The sequence below is a fragment of the Chiloscyllium plagiosum genome, chromosome 16 (genome assembly GCF_004010195.1).
Source record: "Chiloscyllium plagiosum isolate BGI_BamShark_2017 chromosome 16, ASM401019v2, whole genome shotgun sequence".
Taxonomy (NCBI): domain Eukaryota; kingdom Metazoa; phylum Chordata; class Chondrichthyes; order Orectolobiformes; family Hemiscylliidae; genus Chiloscyllium; species Chiloscyllium plagiosum.
Window position 1 is genome coordinate 35401054 of NC_057725.1, and position 19966 is coordinate 35421019.

A 19966-nucleotide genomic window follows, 5' to 3' on the forward strand; every position below is an offset into this window, starting at 1 on the left:
GAGTCATAGAGATGTACAGCATGGAAACAGACCCTTCAGTCCAACCCATCCATGCTGACCAGATATCCCAACCCAATCTAGTCCCACCTGCCAGCACCCAGCCCATATCCCTCCAAATGCTTCCTATTCATATACCCATCCAAATGCCTCTTAAATGGTGCAATTGTATCAGCCTCCACCACTTCCTTTGACAGCTCGTTCCATACATGTACCACCCTCTGCATGAAAACGTTGCCCCTTAGATCTCTTTTATATCTTTCCCCTCTCACCCTAAACCTATGCCCTCTAGTTCTGGACTCCCCCACCCCAGGGAAAAGACTTTGTCTATTTATCCTATCCATGCCTCTTATAATTTTGTAAACCTCTGTAAGGTCACCCCTCAGCCTCCAACGCTCCAGGGAGAACAGTCCCCTCAGCCTCTCCCTATAGCTCAAATCCTCCAACCCTGGCAATGTATGAAAATGTGACATACTGTAGATAAGAAAGCATTTTCAAAGTTGACATACTTGGTGCTTTATTTCCATGTCACATCTTGATCCTTCCTCAAATCTAGCTGTCCTCTTGCTTTGTATCCATGAGCAAGTTCCAGAAAACATGGATAAATACTGCATCAACTGTTAAGTACCAAAAGCCATCTTTAATATTCCTTTCATTGAATGATTCACATATTAAAATTGACAACTCACTTTTCCTGAGAGAGTTGCTCACACTCAGTCTAATTCCATGTCATTAAAAACAGAAGTTAGCAGCTTGGAAACATAGAAACATGGAAACTTAGAGCAGGAGTAGGCCATTCAGCCCTCCAAGCCTGCTCTGCCATTTAGTATGATTGTGGCTAATCATCTAACTCAGCACCTTATTCCTGCTTTCTCCCATACCCTTGGATCCCTTTAGCTCTGAGGACTATACATAACTCTTCCTTGAAAACATTCAATGTTTTTGTCTCAACTACTTTCTGTGGTAGAAAATTCCACAGACTCACCACATTCCAGGTGAAGAAATTTCTCCTAAGTGGCCTACCCTGGATCCTTAGACTCTGGCCATCTAGCATGTACCTTGAGCAGTATAACATGCTCTCTCATTCTTTTTGCAGAGTGTGGTGGATTCATTGAAGCATGGGGTCCCTTTCAGTTTGTTTAAGCAGCTGCACACGGACAGTAAAGATCCCACCTTTGCATGACCCGCATAAAAACTTCCAAACTGCCACACAGCTGAGAGAAAGTATTCTTGACTCACTGTTAATTGTCTTGCTTTAACTCATTCCCAAATCCATCTGCTTCTATACATTAAACATTTGCAGTATGCACTGCAGTAACTCACCAAAGTTTCTTCAAAAGCATTTTCCAAATGCACCGCCTAGAAGGACAAAGGCAGCAGATGCATGGGAACACCATCACCTACAAGTTTCCCTCTGAGTGACACACCATCCTGACTTGGAGCTATATCTCTGCTCCTTCAGTGTCACTGGGTCAGAATCCTGGAACTCCCTTGCTAACAGGCTTGGGAATATACCAATGCCACATGGACTGCAGCAGTTCAAAAAGGCAGCTCCACCATCATCACTGGCAATTAGGGATTGGCAGTAAATACTGGCCCAGCCAGTGATGCCCACATTCCATGAAAAAGGATTTTAAAAGAATAAAATTAATCCCAAAGTGCCACAAGTGGCATAATAGGACAACAGCGTTTTGTAAAAATTAAGGACAATGATGCACAGATTTTATGCCTTGATACCTTAATTTGTCTTACTTTACTGAGAGGTGGATTCATAATTTGGACAACCTGCTTAACTATCTATCACAAATGGCTGCCAGCATATTTACTGCTCTTCGCCCCTCTATTAAGAGCTACCTCACTGCAGAAAGCTTTTCAATATTGGAGTCCTTGCTGTTTGCTGTCCTCTCAATTACCACGTGTTCATAAATGGAAACACAGATCCTCAAAGAACAAGTCATGTTTGAGGAGAAAGGTAGTTAGGAGACAGAACTATTTCTATATAACTAATGAAAGGTCCTTAGTTAAATAACGAGTTGAAATTTTGGTTCCAGAGGTTTTCAGTGCCCTTTTCGGTGTGCCCTCTCCTATCTCCATTTTGGTTCCCCGCAGTGGTATGAGTAAAGTCAGAGTTTCATCATGAAGGTCAAAACCTAATGTTCTTATTTCATATTGCAGTGCTGAAGCAAGAAAAACAAAATATTATTTGGAATTAGAGTCATAGAGTCATACAGCATGGAAACAGACCCTTCGGTCCAACTAGTCCATGCCAACCAGATAGCCCAACCCAATCTAGTCCCACCTGCCAGCACCCGGCCCATATCCCTCCAAACCCTCCCTATTCATATACCCATCCAAATGCCTCTTGAATGTTGCAATTGTACCAGCCTCCACCACATCTTCTGGCAGCTCATTCCATACACGTACCACCTCTGCATAAAAAAGTTGCCCCTTAGGTCTCTCTTGTATCTTTCTGCTCTCACCCTAAACCTATGCCCTCTAGTTCTGGAGTCCCCGACCCCAGGGAAAAGACTTTGCCTATTTATCCTATCCATACTCCTCATAATTTTGTAAACCTCTATAAGGTCACCCCTCAGCCTCCGACACTCCAGGGAAAACAGCCCCAGCCTGTTCAGCCTCTCCCTGTAGCTCAAATCCTCCAACCCTGGTAACATCCTTGTAAATCTTTTCTGAACCCTTTCAAGTTTCACAGCATCTTTCCGATAGGAAGGAGACCAGAATTGCACGCAATATTCCAACAGTGGCCTAACCAATGTCCTGTACAGCCGCAACATGACCTCCCAACTCCTGTACTCAATACTCTGACCAATAAAGGAAAGCATACCAAACGCCTTCTTCACTATCCTATCTACCTGCAACTCCACTTTCAAGGAACTATGAACCAAGGTCTCTTTGTGCAGCAACACTCCCTAGGACCTTACCATTAAGTGTATAAGTCCTGCTAAGATTTGCTTTCCCAAAATGCAGTACCTCCCATTTGTCTGAATTAAACTCCATCTGCCACTTCTCAGCCCATTGGCCCATCTGGTCCAGATCCTGTTGTAATCTGAGGTAACCCTCTTCGCTGTCCTCTACACCAATTTTGGTGTCATCTGCAAACTTACTAGCTGTACCTCTTATGCTCGCATCCAAATCATTTATGTAAATGACAAAAAGTAGAGGGCCCAGCACTGATCCTTGTGGCACCCCACTGGTCATGTGCCTCCAGTCTGAAAAACAACCCTCCACCACCACCCTCTGTCTTCTACCTTTGAGCCAGTTCTGTATCCAAATGGCTAGTTCTCCCTGTATTCCATGAGATCTAACCTTGCTAATCATTCTCCCATGGGGAACCTTGTCAAACGCCTTACTGAAGTCCATATAGATCACATCTACTGCTCTGCCCTCATCAATCTTCTTTGTTACTTCTTCAAAAAACTCAAAACTTCCACAAACCAACAAATTATATTGATTCCTGAAACATTGCAAAGAAAACCCTTGCAAATCTAGACACATTTAAACCATTAAACTTGACACTAATTCACCAGGTGGCTCTGTCAGAAACAAATGCTTCATAGTATATTGTCAATGGGTTCATCCAGACCACTGAATTAATTGATTGATTGATTGACTGATGTATTGTCATATGTACCTAAGTACAATGAAAAGCTTTGTTTGTGAGCAGTACAGGCAGATCATTGTAAGCAAGGACATACAGATCATAGGGTGCTTGGACAGAGTGAGGCATACAGGCTACACTCCACAGGAGGTGTGTGAAGCAAGATCAACATTAGCAAGATCCATATTATTTGAAGTTAGAGCGGTCCATTCAATAGTCTAATAACAGTTGCGGGTGTATGGGGAGTACAGTAGGGGGCTGAGAATGCATTGTTGAGGGTCTCCAGTCTTGAGTGTTATCATAGAGGAGATGCAGTTGTCTATCTTCACTGATTGCGTTCTGTGGGTCAGGAAGATGAGGATCCAGTTGCAGGAGGTGGAGCTGAGACCTAGGTCTTGGAGATTTGAGATCAGTCAGGAGGGGATAACAGTGTTGAAGGCAGAGCTGCAGTCAACAAGCAGGAGTCTGATGTGGGTGTCCTTGTTGTCCAGGAATGAGTGCAGGGTTAGGAAAATGGCATCCGCTGTGGACCGGTTATGTCAGTAGGCAAATTCCAGGGGATCAAGGCAGGCTGGGAGACTGGAGTTAATGTGAGCCATGACCAACGTCTCGAAGCACTTCATAATTACTTGAGGTCAGAGTCACTGGGCGGAAGTGTTTTCTTAGGTACTGGGTTGATGGTGGTCTTCTTGAAGCAGGTACGGATTTCAGCTTATAGGAGGGAGAGATTGAAGATGGCGGTGAATACCTCTGCCAGTTGGTCCACACAGGATCTAAGTGCACAGCTGGGGACTCCGTTAGGGCCCATTGCCTTCTTTGGGTTGACTCCCAGGAAGCCCAATCTGATATCTGCAGCTATGGCAGTGGGCACAGATATGTTCAGGCTGTCACAGCAGAAGATACCATGCTGTTGGCTTTCTGCTCAAACTGAGCATAGAAAGGATGGAGCACATCAGGGAGGGATGCCTTATTTTGTATCCTACAATGTTGTTTAGGCCTTGCCACAGGTAGGGGAAGTCATATTGTTGGTTTGGGCTTCTGACTTGGTCCAGTACCACCCCTTGGCATCCCTGATGGTTTTGTGGAGGTCATATCTGGATTTTCTGTCTAGGTGTGGGTCATCAGACTTGAATGCTGCATGCTTGGTCTTCATAAGGGAATGGATTTCCTGGTTCATCCAACGTTTTTGGTTGGGAACACCCAGATTGACTTCTTTAGTACACAACCCTCCATGCATTTGCTAATGAAGTCTGTGACAGTGGTGGCATACTTGTCTAGGTTTTCTGCCGAGTATTCAAACACAGTCTCCAGTCCACCAATTCCAAGCTGTGCCAGAGATGGTCTTTCACTGCCTCGGACCAGCATTGATTTTCTTTCTGTGAAGGATCCTCCTGTTTCAACTTCTGTTTGTAAGCTGGGAGAGGAATATGGCGCTGTGATGTGATTTTCCGAAGTCTGGGCAGGAGATGGAGCGGTAGGTGTTTTTGATGATTGTGCAGCAGTGGTCAAGGATGTTTGATCCTCTAATGGGGCAGGAGATGTGTTGGTGGTACTTTGGTAGCACCCTCTTGAGATTGGCCTGGTTGAAGTCACCAAACATGATGAATGAGGCCTCGGGGAATGTCATTTCCAAAGCATTTGTTGCCGCGTAAACTTCATCCAGGCCATTCTTTACATCCATCTGATGTGGTATGTAGACTGCTTTTAGGATGGCAGAGGTGAACTGATGTGGCAGGAAGTAGGCACGATAATTGGCTCTTCTAGGTCCAGGGAGCAGTAGCTTGCCAGGGTCACCACGTCTGAGCACCAGGTGTCGTTCAGGACTACCCCACTGCCCTTTGCCTTACCTGAGGACACCATGCAGTCTGTGTGATGTATGGAGAATGCCTCAGCTTGCAAGGCACAATCAGGTATGGCAGGAGTAAACCAAGTGTCTGTGAAACAGAGCACGCAGCAGTCATTATTCTACCTGGACCTTTGTGGGCGGCACGGTGGCACAGTGGTTAGCACTGCTGCCTCACAAGGCACAATCAGGTATGGCAGGAGTAAACCAAGTGTCTGTGAAACAGAGCACGCAGCAGTCATTATTCTACCTGGACCTTAAGGTATTTTCTCATTATTGAGTTCTGAAGAAGGGTCTTAATAGACACAAAAGATTAACTCTGGTTTTCTCTCCACAGATGCTGCCAGACCTATTGGGTTTCTCCAGTTATTTTTATTTTCATTTCAAATTTCCAGCATCCACAATACTTTCATCCTAATTATTAAAGTTCTCCCCCAATCCATCTTTCAGACTGGTCAGTCTCTGAACAATGGAGAGGACATGTTTGGGTCACCAGTCAAAGCAACTATGTTAGTCGCAGAAAGACATTGTGGAAATTGAAAGTTCTGTTACTCCTACTCCAAACACAGTCCCAGGCCTTCATCTCACCCTCCCAAAATCCCATGGTACTGCTACTCCACATCCAAGTGTGAAATGTCACCACTTTAAATCTTAGTAAAAAAAATACTTAGAAGGACATTGAAAATTACATTGATTTAAATCAAACCTGAATTCAGTGTCCTTCCTAATATTTGGTAATATTGGCCAGCATGATTGTATAAGTGTCTCCACATAATTGTTTCCAAGTATTATTTTTATATATGAATCTAATTGTAATAAGCTAATCCTTTCATTGTCTGGATCTGGATGAACACACATAAAAGCAAAATGAAGACTAATTAAGGTAGTTACGTGACAGCTAATTTGTCAAACCCAGCAGCACAGTTCACAGATAAATGCTAATATTTGAAAGTCAAATTAAAGTTGAAAAGGGTTGTAATAACAGTTAATTAACTCTTGGTTTGTGTTTCTTCCACATACGAAATGGTGAACTAACTGAAATGTTGCTCAGTCCGTCCTTAACATTTCTTACCAGAGAGATAAAATTCAAAGCTCTGAGAAAAACCTTTGATGTCAATATTCTCTCCAGATTAGACATTATTTTAGGATCCCTTTGTTTAAAAATTCATTTTTATTATCCCTGCATGAAATGCATGGCAATTCCCCAAATAACTAACCATCAGGGCAATTAACATTTTCGATCGACACCACATTCCTGATAATTAATACAGACTTTGTACCTCCCCTGTGATGGCTGCAAAGGTTGGATGTTTTTCAGAGCAACTGTTCATTTAAGGGATCAGCTTCACTCTAATGAAAATGGATTGTGAAACTTTAATGAACAAGACTGCACTGTCACAATAATAAAGACTTGAAACAAAACCAAGTCTGACCTAACAAGCAGTTGACTAACTTGTGTGGAAACATCAAACCAATTAGATTTTATGTTGAATATTTACACTGGTAAATATTCTTCTTTCCTGAAGAAGGGCTTATGCCCGAAACATCGATTCTCCTGTTCCTTTGATGCTGCCTGACCTGCTGCGCTTTTCCAGCAACACATTTTTAAGCTATTTACACTGGTCTATCAAGAACAAGATGCGAATGCAGAATCTGGATAATAGTTTTTTAAAATCCATTAGTTAACTCAAGTAAATACAGTCTAATGTTATACTTGAGGATTTGGGTGACTAATTTGCAGAGAAGAATGATTCATAATTGTTGAGAATACGTCAGCTTTCACTTGTTTGAGAATTTCTGTGGTAATGTTCCACTTCCTCATGATGTGCATTTTTTCCAAAGACTTCTTGCCAGTGACAGTTTGTTCCATTCGTCAAAAATTCAAATGTGCAGTTTTATGCTTTGTTCACAGTTTCTGAAGCTCAGCTCTGTCCATCATTTCTCTTTACTGCACTGTGTTAATGCCAGTCCAACCAGGATTTCATTCCAGCTAGATTCAGTGTTACTCTCCTTCCATGCTGGACAGGTTGATTAGATGGCACATGCACTGTTTGTTTTTTTTTAAGAAAACCCTTACAAAACAGGAAGATGTCTGTCTATATCCTTGGCCAAGTTAAATGATTTGACCAGCATTCCAGGCTGGGAGGAGGGTGGAGTGGAGGGGCGGGGAAACAGAAATCAGACAAGATTTCTGCTCATTACCATTAGCTCATGCCTTCATAGAAAGCATGCATATGTAAAACAGATGTACTTTGATCTCCTCTCTGGTAAAAGTTACTTGTCGAGGTTCATGTCAGAAAAATAAACGTTTGGGTAAAATCGCACTGAGCATTCAACAGCATTGGAAAAGTACCCCAGTGCTAGTCCGTATATTTTGGTAGGCAGACAAGAACATTTGAAGAAAAATTAACAACAACATTTATCAAGAGCATTGAATGCAGTTAGCATTCCAAATCACTTATCCAGAAGCATTATTTGAGAACATCTGACACTTAGACTCAGTGATCTTTAAACAAGAGACTAAAGAACGGTCAAAGAAATAGAATCTAAGACATTTTATAAAGGAGGAGTGAAAGGGTGAGATGTTATGGGAGAGTTTTAATAAAAAGTGCTTTCAATTTATGACAGATTCATCAATTATTAAGAATATCAGTGAATTGAAACTAACTGTTGCCTGCCTAATCAGGCCAATCTTCTAAAAAGCATCAAATAGACCACAATAATATTTTTAGACTCTCAATATTGTGACTACAAACAACTTTCCTTCAGTGACCAAATGCCAATGCATGATAGACATGTTTTATTTGGCTTATACTGGGAGGCATTGTATGACACACTACTTGTTTTACAACATGTGCTCTCCGTCAAAAAAATCGAAATCAGCACATGATCTCCTGCAAGACAATGTTTCATACAGCTGCTTTTGAAAAGGAAAAATTGATTCTGGATCAATAGTGCTGTTGTTACTTCCATTTATCACAATTCTACAAATGTAACTCATATTAAAAAGGTTTAGTGGTTTTATTCAATGAAAGGCCACTGGCAGACTGTTTTCCAGGACAGAAGAAACAGTGTGGATAATTACAGATTATTAAAACTTTAGTCTTGCTGACATATTTAGATTACTGAATAAATAGATAAGCATTTCTTTTGTATTCACTCATGGCTGGGCCAGCAGGAATTGCCTGTAACTAGTTGCCCTTGAGAAGGTGGTGGTGAGCTGCCTTCTTGAACTGCTGCAGTCCATGTGCTGCAGGTAGACCCACAATGCCATAGGAGGGGGAATTCCAGGATCGGGATCCAGCAATAGTGAAGGAATGGCGATACATTTTGTAGCAGCCTCCTGGCAGTTAAGACACAGAGATTGTTAACTTGGCTAAACAGCAAGGGATGCTGGTTACATTGGCCAAGTAAAATGCTGACATAAACAAAAAACACACACCAGACACAATGCAAACACATCAGCCAGATGCTAATGACACTAGTATAATGTAAAAGGTTAACAATTATCCTGGGCAGACTTACCCCAATAACATATCCACCAACCAGCCCAGACCGAAGGGCACTGGGTCCCACTACACAAAGAAAATAACAGTAGCATTCCACCCAAATGATTGACTTTGTTTCAAACTATTAAATAATATCTCCCTGATTGGTCAGAACTATAGAAAGTTCCAGAAAACCACCTAAAAAGATATAAAAACAGGGTGTATCTGCAAACCTCGCTCTTGGAACCGCTCTGGAATAATCTGAGGCCTTCTGAGAAGACCAGCATGGCAACAGCACAGACCAGCTGACCATCCAAAGAGAGAGAGGAAGAAAGCAACTTCATAGACCCAAAGGCAAAGCCAGAGAGAGAGTGACTATGTTAGTCTACAACAGGCTCAGGAAGCATTGTAAACTCAAGGGACCAAATAGGATTAGACATAGTATGTTTAGTAATAAAGGTTATTGTAACTTCATTCCTAACAAAGTTGGGACTGTTTTTCTTTGGTACCAGCCTGAGTTCATATTGATTTGACCGCATTGGTATTGTGTGACACCTGTGCAAATTCATTCATAACTTTCTAGGAGTTATCTAACTTGTTTAAGGTTGAACAAGTCAACAATTTCCAAGTCAGGATGGTGAGGGGCTTGGAGGGGAACTTAACCCTTGGAGAGGTGACATTCCCATATATCTGCCACCCTTGTCCTCTTAGGTTAGGAAGGTTCTATCTTAGGAGTCTTGGTGAATTTCTGCTATGCATCCTGTAGGTGGTATGCACGAATGCTACTGAGTGTTGGTGATGGAGTGACTCAATATTTGTGGATGTGGTGCCAATCAAGATTTGTCCTGGGTGACGTCTAACTTGGAGCTAGACTTATCTAAGCAAATGGGAATTATTCCATCACACTCCTAACATGTATTTGTAGATGGTGGACAGACTTTGGGGAGTCAACAGGAGTTACGCAGGATTGATTTGCACTTGTAGCCATTGTATTTACATGGCAAGTCCAGTTCAGTTTTTTGTCAATGATAACTCCCATGAGGTTGATAGTCTGGAATTCATAGATGATAACACCATTGAAAATCAAGAGATGATGATTAGATTGTCTCTTATTGCAGATAGTCATTGTCTGGCATTTGAATGACGTGAATATTACTTTTAAGCCCAAGTCTGGATATTTCCCAGGTCTTGCTGCATTTGAACATGGACTGGTTCAGTATCTTAGGAGTCAAGAATGGTGCTGAACAATGTGCATTCATTGGCAAACAGTTCCCCTTTTGTCCTTATTATCAAAGGAATTTAAGAGGGTAAAGCTGTGAAAGCTCAGAAGGAACATTATACTTGATACTATAAATAGATATCTTTATGGAATCCTATGCAATCTCTGCTTGCACCCTCATATGATTTTTGAATGTATTTTTGTCAGATGACAAACAGATGCAAAGACAAAATGCTCTATTAATCAGCCAGAGGAGGGGAATGTTTGATGAGCTTTGATCTGAATGCACACCATTGGCATTAAACTGTTCAGACCAGTTGAAAATTTCAAAGTTCTAATTTCCCTTTAAATCTGTGTTGATATCTACGCTGTCTCCACACCATGGGCAGAATCTGCTCGGCCTACAGGAGTTGAAGTAGAAGCTTAAAATGAGGTTAGTTATCCTCAGGATCAATACCTGATGCTTTAGTGTGTCTTCCCATCTCAGATGCAATTCTCACAGCTTCAGGCAGGTAAGCCGACATGCAACCTGCATGATTGGTTAAACTGAGCAAGATGCATGAAGCTGTGAGATAGGGATTGAGGAACCCTAGTTCTGCACTACTTTGTGCATAATCAAAGGGATGAACAATTGAGATGATCTCTGAGAGTTTTTCCCATACCCTTGCTTCAAACTCTCATGGCTCCCCACAACCTGCCACAAGGCGTAAGACATCCACTGAACTCAGAAAATTCCACCCAATGTTTCTTTTCTCTCTCCATCACTCCCATAAGATTATACAACCACCTTTTCTGCTAAAAGATTCCCACCAGTCTTCTTGATACTCCTCCTCACCATTACAGCCACAAACTTAATCAAAATCTCTCAAATGTTTCTTACAGAAAATGCTGGACTCCTTTTTCTTTATTCTGTACCTTTCTCTTCTTCTCTGTTGGGCCAATGTCTGATGTTAGGGGCTTGGGTTCCCAAGGTACTGGCTTAACTTTTCTGCTCACCAAACACCCATTCTTCACGTAGACATAAGATGGTGAGTGTCAAATGGCTGTTTGAACTTTGAGGAATATTACAGTTGAACTTGTCTTTATCCTTACATCACAAACACACAATAGAATGAGCACCTCTGAACTCCAGTTAGTGTTTTTCTTCCTCAATAGCTTAAGAGCATTGTAACCAATTATAACATGCTAACTAAACCTTGTACTTGTCTTGCTTGGCGGCATTATAGAGGGTAACCATGCAAAGGCATGTTTCAGAGATAATTATCCGCAACCACAATGTCTGTGTCCCAAGGATTTGAACTTGACAATGCCTGAAGAAATCTTTCAGTTCTAAATTCAAAATATAATTCAAGAATGTGCTAAAAGCACTACAAAAGGTAAATATGAAACAAAATAACATGCTTAGTACAAGACCTGAAGCTATACTAATCATATTAGAATATGAAAAGTTTAATTGCTTTGCTTATGATTTTTGTGTAGATGTCAATCCAGTTATTTAAGTGGGATAACAGCTCCATTAAAATAGAGGACAAAGCATTTTATACAAACAGTTTAAGCATTCAAATGCTAATACTGCACAATTTCAAGGTCAAATAATTTAATACAGAAGACAGATGTAATTTAGAGTATAATATTTTTGTGCAGGCTTAATGCATAGAGGCCATTCACCCTCTTGTGGATAAAGCTTAGCAATACAGTCTGGATCACAAAATGATGTTTCATTTAAAAAACAAAATGAGTACTTACCTCAGTAATTTTGGCCTGTTTATAAGCATCTCAAAAAATATTGCAATTACTTGCAAACATGTTGAGAACAAAGGCATTATGGCTCTACAAATTTGAAAAGAAATTGGATATATCAGACAGATGCTCACATTTGTAACTCAGCAAATGGAGAAAACATAAGCACATAGGTATATCAGTTAAAAGACACAGCTACATTTAAATAGGAAAGGACCATGCTCCTGATTATAGTTGTAAGTAAACAATTTTTGTTCTTTTCTCAGTTTAATACAGGCTTAAACACAGAAATGTTAATCTTTACAACATTTTTATTTGTATTTTAAATAAGTTATACGTTTGCAAATGTACTTTTGGAATTAAAGTGTTTTCATATTTGTAATTTAAACTTTACATTCCATTGACAAACAGCAGGAAATAAATCTTACTTTATTTTAAAAATAATTATTAGAAACATGCATTACCTTGCACTTGCTTTTGGCTAAAATGGATACTGTTGTGCAGATGCTGATATCTCCTGTAATTAAATCTTGCTTTACCTAGTGTGTGTCAGGTTCAAAGAACTGATTATAACACTTGCATACTGATACATTAAGCTTAACAGTAAAGCACTCCTATACAAATTTAATGAAAGTTACATTTCCTTTCTTCACTCCCTTGAATTATCGATGTAATATTTTTGTCAATGCACAAAGTGAAAAATAAAATGTAAATTTCAGTTGTAAAACTAACCATGACCGAGTATACATTGTAGAGAATGTTAAGAGACTGGCTTGAAATCAGAAGCGTATTTTTACTGTAATGCACGGTAATGGGAAAACACAATGGAAGAAAGTGTAAATGCAGAGAAATGGAAAGTAGACATAATATAATGCAACATTGTAGCTTGGGAGGTTTAAAACCATCATTCAAACCCTGAGAAAATATTACAGTCTTGAAATCACTCCCAGTTATTATTTATAATATCTACTCATTTCAACTTTATGTGGAAGTTTGAGAAATTTAGAACCTATTTTTGCACTGGCAGCAGCCATCAGTGCCAAGGTAAACTGTCTGTGTGGGCAACAAAGAATTAGTGCTCAGCAAGGCTGGTTTATTGAAGAATAGAGGGAAGATTTAACTTGCCTCTTTAACCCACATCTCCCCTTCCCAATGACAACAAACAAGGGCAAAGGGGTGGAATGGGAGGCCACATGCGGAATAGGAAGGGTGGGAGAGTGGTGCTGTTGCTGGTGGTTAAAACTTCCTTCCCAACGCTTCTGGTTTTAAGAGAGTTTGGCTGGGGGTCAAGCAGCTAACCAGCTCTTCAGAGGCTGCCCCCTGACTTAGATGTGATTTTGGGGCTGCTTTGCTCAAATGTTAACTGTGTTTCAAATGTAATCCATGTGGGTCATATTTTCCAAGTCCTGAGAAACCTAGCAGCTGACGTGAGGCAAGAATTCATGAATCCATCAGCCATTTACCTGCTTTCCCGCAATGCTGCTTCCCCCTCCCCCACCATCGCATTGTTAATCTGCTTCCCATTTCTTGTGATCTTGCTGTCAAGCTAAACAAGATCTTCCAAACAGCACTTCAGCCCCCCTTCACCAGTCTATCAGCCTAACTGATATACCTAAGTCACCCCAACCCCACCTCAAGTCTATCTGGCCTGGTTCTAACTTCGACCATAAGATAGAGGAGCAGAACAAGCAGGTTCAGCCCATCAAGTCTGCTCCACCTTTCAATCACGGCTGCTGTGTTTCTCGTACCCATTCTCCAGACTTCTCCCTGTCACCTTTGATCCCCTTACTACTCAAGTACTTATCTGTCTCTGTCTCAAAGACATTTAATGACTTAGCCGCTACAGCCTTCTGTGACAATGAGTTCTACAGATTCACCACCGCTAGCTGAAGAAATTCCTCATCTCAGTTCTAAAGGGTCATCCCTTCACTGTGAGGCTGTGCCCTCAGGTCTTAGTCTCTCCTACTAGTGGAAATGTTTTCTCCACACCACCACTTTCAAGGGCTCTCAGTATTCTATGAGTTTCAACTGGATCAACCCCCTCCCCTCCGTCCCTCCCCTCTGCGCCCCCCCATCCTTCTGAACTCCATTGACAACAGACCCAAAGTCCTTAATCATTCCTTAAATGACAAACTCTTCATCCCCGGGATTATTCTTGTAAATCTCCTCTAGATTCTTTCCAATGCCAGTACATCCTTTCTTAGATATGGGGTTCAAAATTGCTGACAATTTTCCAAGTGTGGTCTGACCAGAGCCTTATACAGCCTCACAATTACATTACCGCTCTTATATTCCAGTCCTCTCAAAATAAATGGTAACATTGCATTTGCCATCCTAACTGCCAACTGAACCTGCATGTTAACCTTAAGTGAATCTTGAACTAGGACTCCTAAATTTCTTTGTGCTTCAGATTTCCAAAGCCTTTTCTCATTTAGAAAATAGCCTATACCTCTATTCTTCTTACTAATGTGTGTAACCTCACACTTTCGCTCATTGTGTTCCATCTCTCTTTTGTTTTGCCCATTTTCCTAACGTGTCCAGTTCCTCCTGCAGCCTCCCTACTTCCTCAACACAATCTGTCCCTCCATCTATCTTTGTGTCACCTGCAAACTTAGCAACAATGCCCTCAGTTTCTTCAACCAGATCATTAGTGTATAATGTGAAGAGTTGTGGTTCCAATACTGACCCCTATGGAACTCCATTCGTCACCAGTGCCATTCTGAAAAGATACCTTTATCCCTACCCTCTGCCTTCTGCCAGTTAGCTAATCTTCTATGCTTGCCAGTATCTTGCCCATAGCATCATGGGCTCTTGTCTTATTTAGCATTCTCCTGTGTGGCACATTGTCAAAGGTCTTTTTGAAAATCCAAATAGATCATGTCCACTGGCTCTCTTTCATCTAATTTGCCTGTACTTCCTCAACAAGCTCTAACAGATTGGTTAGGCATGGTCTCCACTTGGCAGAGCCATGCTGACTCAGCCCTATCTTACAATGCATTTCCAAGTATTCCTCAGTCTCATCCTTAATAATGGATGCTAAAATCTTACTGACTGAGGTTAGGCTAACCGGCCAAAAGTTTCCCAAATTTGAACCCCTTCCCAACTTCTGCATAGATTTTCCATGAGAGATTGTACATCTCTCTTCCACCTTCTTACCCTAAATAATAGGGCCATTGGGTAATTGATAATAAAATCTGAAATCCATATAGAGTGGTTTAGCCTCAGCATAAACCTCCCCAATTCTTAGACATAATCCTGTTATAAGTCAAAAAAGTGTGGCACTGGAAAAGCAGAGCAGGTCAGGCAACATCCGAAGAACAAGAGAATCGATGTTTCGGGCATAAGCCCTGCATCAGAAATGTTCTGATGAAAGGCTCATGCCCGAAACATCGACTCTCCTGCTCCTCGGATGCCAGCTGTCCTGCTGTGCTTTTTCAGCTCCACACTTTTTGACTCTGACTCTCGAGTATTTGCGATCCTCACTTTCTCCATATTTCTGTCATAAAATAATCACTAATAAATCCATAAGGAATTCAAAAGAAACATCTTTACTTAAAGCGTGGATAGAACATGAAATGTGTTACCATAAGGGATAATTGAGGTGAATAGCACAAATAGCATAAGTAGCAAAGGAATGGAAGTTTAAGCTGATAGAGTTAGATGGAGAAGATCATTTGGAACACCAATACTACTGGGCCCAATCACCAATGGATGGAGCTCTTGTAGGTGACAGATTATAGGTCAAACGTCTTTAACAAAAAAGATGACATTTTACCATTACAGACCAGTTGCAAAATGATCTGAAACAGAGAATGCAGGGGTAAATGTAGGGGAATGGGTCTGGGTGGGTTGCGCTTCGGCGAGTCGGTGTGGACTTGTTGGGCCAAAGGGCCTGTTTCCACACTGTAAGTAATCTGATCTAAAAAAAAAGAGCATAAAATAAGTTTTATTTTAAATGGTAAGCCTATTACTTTACAGCATCTGAAAGCAAAGCAGAATGTTAGATTTTGTTGAATTTTTTTGCATTTCAGCTATTTCAAAATAATGTCAATAAGTATTTTGGAACTGGCAGGAAGTACTCTTTTAAAAAATAATCAGGTCAGAAACCCTTTAGGATGGAATCTTTTCTGCTCCCAAATAATGAGTGTGATGGCATGTCAATTGGGAAAATTTTGCAAGATCTGAAAAAGATAAGATTCTCAAGGTCACGAGAAATGCCAAGTTCTGCAACCAGGTTTTGAATGGCAAGGCAGGAGTCTCACTAGTGAGCCGAGGTTAATTTGTGTACATTTGTACACTTGTCTCCATCTCAGGTTATGCTCCACAGGCATTGACTACCCATAACCTCCATTCACATGAGGTGGTATCAGACACATACCAGCCTCTCCACATTTCATTGGAGACAAAAAAACTACAGATGCTGGAATCTGAGGTAGACAAGCAGGAGGCTGGGAGAGTACAGCAAGCCAGGCAGCATCAGGAGTTGGAGAAGTCAACGTTTCAGGTGTAATCCTTCTTTAGGACCCTCAAGAAGGGTTACACCTAAAACGTTCACATCTCTACCTCCTGATGCTGCCTGGTTTGGTGTGTTCTTCTAGCCTCCTGCTTACCTCCACATTTCATGGCGTATCTTTAATATGCCTACAATACACTTCTCCATTTCAATGCTGCACGTCGGTATCTTTCATTACAACACTGCTGGCAGGACACTTTGCAGCAAGCATTGCTTGATCTCTTATCAATCACTCACATCATGGCTACTTGGATGCTCAGAGCATTCTCTGCCTTTCCTTTGTGTTTTTGTATCAGAATTTAAAGGCTCACAGTACTTCTGTCTTGCCTTGCTGTTTAGTGCATATACAAAGCCCGGCAGCTTGACATAGCTGTTAAGAGTGATCAGTCAAGGAGTAGACGTGTTGCTGTGTGGCAGCATTCTACATCAATGTTACGCCTATACCATGTACCATTAGCTTGTGCGGCAAAGACACAATCAAATGGCCATGTCACAGTCTATTGGGAGTAGTCCCGAATCAGGTCAAAGGAGATACCTTCAGTCAGAGGGAATCAGTTCACTAAGTCCAGGACATATTCAAATATCATTCCAGAGGCTTAGACATAGTCAGCAGTGCCACTTCAACCATTCCAGGGATTTTCAGTTAGTCATTCATGGAGCTGCGCAAAGATCATTTGTAACTATACTTCGGCAGATTGGTGTGGACTTGTTGGGCCAAAGGGCCTGTTTCCACACTAAGTAATCTAATCTAATCTAATCTTATTCAACAGAAGGAACTGTATTGAATTATCAAACTGTTAAGCTGCACTTGCTGTTAAGGTTATACCAGGGATGCTGGCTCCAGCAGCTTTAAAACATTTACAGTCACTGAAAGGTCAATTCACGCAACTCAATTCATTGAATGATGGTCACAGAGAGGTTCTGCTTGTATGGCTTCGGCTGATAGTGCTGAAGGTGCTGTTCTATCTGAAGAATGCCCTCGTTTCCTTACTCAGAACAATACTGCAGCTCTCACTGATCCCCATCCCATCGCCCTGTTGTACCCTCTTGTTGTTTGGAGCAGAGAGTCCGAGGACCAAGTGGCATCCTGTCAGGTCGGTATCAATACCACATTCGATACTCCCTTGTTCAATCCTGACAAAATGTCATGCTCACAGTAGTGTATTGGAAAGGACAGCTGTTGTTCAGACAGAGTTAGAACATTGTGTGATGCTAAAGATGGTTACTCTCTTGACCTTCATTCTTGCAGCTGTAGTTAAAATGACTTTCTCTCACACAGGTGATGAAGAAAAGTGAACAGAAATTTACACATGTGTATTTAAAACAAACGCTCAATGTGCCACCTATCTGCTACCATCAGATTATTTTCTTCCTTTCCCTCCCTCCATGTCTAACTGCTGTCCAAATCTACTGTTGAGAGAAGGAAGCTGTTGGCTTTGGACCTCAGGGTGTGCACCCCAGGAGCATTAATGGTTGGAGGGCCCTGGCATGCTGAGTGCGTCTGCCCAGATGCAGGTTCTCCCCCCTTGGCTTGAACTGAAATAGAATTGAAAAGGTTGGAGATGGAGGGCCTGGCCAACTCTGCAGTGTCCCTACAGTAAACTCCTGGCTGGTCTGTATGTGGGTCCACCTCTGACTGGATGCCTACAAGCACTAGCCCTGTCTCGTTGTGAGGATGAGGCACCTGGAATGAGGTCAAGGTCTCTTGTCCCACTATTGCTTCTCATTGGTGTTGATCACCAATGGCTAGAGTGATGGAGTCCAAGCCTGTGTGCATATCTGTCAGGCACTGAATGGGCTGGACATAGCTTTCCATGAAAGTTGCCGACTTGTCCATTGAGACAGTCAGTCACTTGCACACCTGAGGCAGCATGGTACAAATATCATTGATGATATCCTCCAACCTTTGGTCTTCTAGCCCAATGACTCTAATAAACCTGCCTGTTCCTGTATCTGCCAGTTTGATGTTATTAATTGTTGACATTATGGGGCCCATTCCTACCAGGGACTGAGCAGGTGCATGGTCTCAAACAGTCCCCTAAATACCAGCATCCTGGGAATTTCTTGCTTGACCAGCTACAGAAATATACCAATGATATGCAGACCAAAATGACCAATCTAATTAAGGTGTCAGATTTGAGCTGGTGGAGAATGGAGGAAAAATCCTTTGAGGTGGAGGAGGAGAAGATGTCATGTGAGGTCACTGTCTTGAGGACAGAGTCTTTGCAGCCGACACTAGTACCTACAGAAGTTGCAAAACAGGGGTAGATATTCAGGCGTGTTAAGAATACATTCTCAGTGACAGCAATGGACAATGAACCTTATATGTTTGCCTGCGCAAGGAGGTCTCGAAATCACCTCCTAAGCTGTCTCTGTCCTCCTATTGAAAAGATGTTGTGAAATTTGAAAGGGTTCAGAAAAGATTTACAAGGATGTTACCAGGGTTGGAGGATTTGAGCTACAGGGAGAGGCTGAACAGGCTGGGGCTGTTTTCCCTGGACCGTCGGAGGCTGAGGGGTGACCTTAGAGAGGTTTACAAAATTATGAGGAGCATGGATAGGATAAGTAGACAAAGCCTTTTCCTGGGGTCGGGGAGTCCAGAACTAGAGGGCATAGGTTTAGGGTGAGAGCAGAAAGATATAAAAGAGACCTAAGGGGCAACTGTTTCACACAGAGGATGGTATGTATATGAAATGAGCTGCCAGAGGATGTGGTGGAGGCATTTGGATGGGTATATGAATAGGAAGGGTTTGGAGGGATATGGGCCGGGTGCTGGCAGGTGGGACTAGATTGGGTTGGGATATCTGGTCAGCATAGACAGGTTGGACCGAAGGGTCTGTTTCCATGCTACATGTACATCTCTATGACTCTATGCTCTTAGTGGGTAAGGAGAAGCATGTTGAGCATCTTGGTTCTCTCCATCCTATGCAGACCATTTTCTCTTGGAATGAGAGAAAAGGCGGAGGGAATTGAGTGAGATGAAAGTGGATGGAACAGCTGTCACTGCCTGTGCGGGTTAGAGAAAGATAATGAGGTGTCCTAAGTGAGTAAGCAGGCAACTAGAGCAGGTATAGTAACTTGTGTGTGTATGAGTAGAGGTGTGTACTTGTGAGTGTGGATGTATGAGTGTGTGTGTGTTGGTATGTGTGCGCGCGCATGTAGGTTGTATGTGTGCAGGGATTTATTTGTATAGGAGGTGCATGTGCGTGAGTGTGTGTGTGTGTATGTGTAGGGTATGCTTGTGTAGCATGTGTTGTGTGTAGGCTCTGTGTGGGATGTGTGTCCAAGTGTGTATGTAGGGTTGTGTTTCTGTAACATATGTGCGGGGTGTGCAGTATGTGTGTGTGTGTAGGTGTGTCTGTGTTTGTGTGTAGAGATGTATATAGGGGGTGTGTACATGTGTGTGTGTGTGTGGGGTGATGGATACAGTGTGGTGAGTGAGATTAAATGATGGAAGATGTTGTGTCCAGTAGTGACACTGGTAAACCATGAGACTTGATGGGACATGAGTGCTGTAGCAGAAATCAAGTGAGTGCGACATTCAGAATGA

General features: G+C 41.9%; 1 long non-coding RNA gene across 1 annotated transcript in view; it reads right to left on the reverse strand.

The window, feature by feature from the left end:
- Positions 1-555: 555 nt before the first annotated feature.
- The window catches only part of LOC122558048, a 41122-nt gene continuing 21711 nt past the window's right edge, over positions 556-19966 (reverse strand). The window contains exons 3-5 of the long non-coding RNA XR_006314023.1: positions 12368-12420; positions 11910-11993; positions 556-614 (exon numbers count right to left, since the gene is read on the reverse strand). This is a non-coding gene — a long non-coding RNA (uncharacterized LOC122558048). The remainder of the gene's footprint in view (positions 615-11909; positions 11994-12367; positions 12421-19966) is intronic.